At 40.1% G+C, this 2686-nt stretch overlaps 1 non-coding gene across 1 annotated transcript; it reads right to left on the bottom strand.

Annotated features, from left to right (window-relative positions):
• Nucleotides 1-303: 303 nt before the first annotated feature.
• On the bottom strand, nt 304-410 carry LOC111722651. The gene has a single exon (XR_002771379.1). It is a non-coding gene; the product is annotated as a U6 spliceosomal RNA (small nuclear RNA).
• Nucleotides 411-2686: the final 2276 nt, after the last annotated feature.

Genomic DNA, 2686 nt, shown 5'->3' with positions numbered 1-2686 from the left:
CCCTGGCATCTCACAGCTGTTCCCCCACTGGGGAATGCTTTTGGGTGTAGAGGACCCAACCTGCCCCTTTCAGACTGTGGTTCAGGAGCAATGACTATGTGATGCCCGAAGCTCAAAAGTCACATCTTTTTTTTGTTTTTTAGGTTTTTTTTTTTTTAATTGTTGGGGATACATTGAGGGTACAAGAAACCTGGTTACACTGATTGTATTTGTTAGGTAAAGTCTCTCTTACAATTGTGTCTTGTCCCCAAGAGGTGTGTCACACACCCAGACCCCACCCTCCTCCTTCCTTCCCTCTCTCTGAAAAATATGGAATGCTTCACGAATTTGCACGTCATCCTTGTGCAGGGTATATGCTAATCTTCTCTGTATTGTTCCAATTTTAGTATGTGTGCTGCCGAAGTGAGCACCCAAAGTCATGTCTTAATTTAGGATGAACAGATGCACAGTTAGACAGAAGGAAGAACTTCTAGTTTTCCGTAGCCCGGTAGGGTGATTATACTGAATAATTTATTGTATACTTCAAATTAGTGAGGACTATTTGAAATATTCCTAGCACAGAGAGATGATACATGTTTGAGGTGACAAATATTCTACACTTGATCTTAGCCAAAAGGCCAAGAAGTGATATGACAAATATTCTAAATACTCTGATTTCATCACTATAAAGTGCAGTAATTTATCAAAATATCACAAATGTCCAAGAAATATGTACAATTATTCTGCATCAAAACATTTTTTAAGGGGTGGTGCCTGTGGCTCAAAGGAGTAAGGCACTGGCCCCATATGCCAGAGGTGGTGGGTTCAAACCCAGCCCCAGCCAAAAATTGCAAAACAACAACAAAAACAAACAAACAAAAACAACATTTTTTAAAAAGCCAAAAAATGGCTGGATATGGTGGCTCATACTTGCAGTCCTAGCACTCTGGGAGCTGAGGCAGGTGGATCTCTTGAGTTCAGGAGTTTAAGACCAGTCAGAGCAGGAGTAAGTAGAGTAGAGTTTAGTAGGGTATTTTCTCTACTAAAAATAGAAAAGAAGAAAAATTAGCCAGGTACCGTGGGCACGCCTGAAATCCCAGATACTTGGGAGGTAAAGGCAGGAGAATTGCTTCAGCCCAGGAGTTTGTTTAAAGTTGCTGTGAGCTAGGCTGATGCCATAGCACTCTCCCCTGGGCTGAGTGAGACTGTCTCAAAAATTAGAAAAAAAAACCCCAAAAAACCTGGCTCAGCACCCATACTCAGTGGTTAGGGTGCCAGCCACATGCACTAGGGCTGGTGGGTTTGAAACTGGCCGAGGCCTGCTATACAACAATGACAACAATAACAAAAAAAATAGCTGGGCGTTATGGAGGGTGCCTGTAGTCTCAGCTACTTGGGAGACTGAGGCAAGAGAATAGGTTAAGCCCAAGAGTTTGAGGTTGCTGTGATGCCACGGCACTCTACTGAGGGCAACATAGTGAGACTCTGTTTCAAACAAAAAACAAAAAAACCTGTCAATCACGCACTTTTTACTCAGTAAAAATATCTTTCAAAAATGAAGGCAAAAGGAAACTATTTGGACCATAAAAATACTTGCAGCGTTGATGACCTACAGACCCTCTCTGTAAGTAATAATAAGGGAGACTCCTCAGGCAGAAAGAGATGATACTAGATGTAGATGGGAATTTATACAAAAAATAAGACATGGGAACTACATGGATATGTGTAGAAATGCACATAATATAGATATAAAAGACAGATTATCCTACAGAGCGATGAGACTCAAGAGACAATAATGGTAATGTCTCTCCATCAAGAGCACGTTATATATTCATCTCAAGTGCATATGGAACAGCCTGTAGGGTAGACCAGGTAATCAGAATCACAAAACTTAAAAATTTAGGAATCAGACAAAGTAGGATTGTTCTCATGTTCTCTGAACAGTGACATTAAAAAAATAAGAATTATACGACACTATGAAAAACTGTGTACCAAAAAATTAGATAAGATAGATGAGTTAGAAACACACAAAATATTACAAGTAGCTCAAGGAGATGTAGAAAATTTGATTAAAAGTGTAACAAAAAATTAAACTAGGGCAGCACTGTAGCTCAGTGGGTAGGGCGCTGGCCACATACACTGACAGTGGCGGGTTCCAGTCTGGCCTGGTCCTGCTAAACAACAATGACAAGTGCAACAAAAAAAAAGTAGCTGGGTGTTGTGGTGGGTGCCTATAGTCTCAGCTACTTGGAAGCTGAGGCAACAGAATTTCTTAAGCCCAAGAATTTGAGGTTGCTGTGAGCTGTGATGCTACAGCACTCTATTGAGGGTGACATAGTGAGACTCTGTCTCAAAAAAAAATAAAAATTAAATTAGTAATTTAAAACCTCCTAAGAAGAAAGGCTCAGGCACAGAGGGGTTCATTGGCAAATTCTACCAAATGTTTAAAGTAGGAGAACATCAATCATTCATTAACTCTTCCAAAAAACAGGAGAAAACTAAGGAATTCAGTCCATAAAGCTAGTACCATTTTGATAACCAACAGCAGACAGAGACTCAAAGAAAAGTGCAGACCAGCAATCTCTGTAGATGCAAACAAACATCTACATAATAATAGCAAAATCAACCTGTCCAAATAAAAATCTTAAGCACCATGACCAGGAATAGTCATCCCAGGAATGTAAGCATGTCTTAACATCTGTGGCTC

Source organism: Otolemur garnettii, unplaced genomic scaffold, assembly GCF_000181295.1.
Source record: "Otolemur garnettii isolate 467f Iridium unplaced genomic scaffold, OtoGar3 scaffold00301, whole genome shotgun sequence".
Lineage (NCBI taxonomy): Eukaryota > Metazoa > Chordata > Mammalia > Primates > Galagidae > Otolemur > Otolemur garnettii.
The sequence above is the reverse complement of the archived record's forward strand: the minus strand, read 5'-3'. Positions and strand labels throughout refer to the sequence as shown.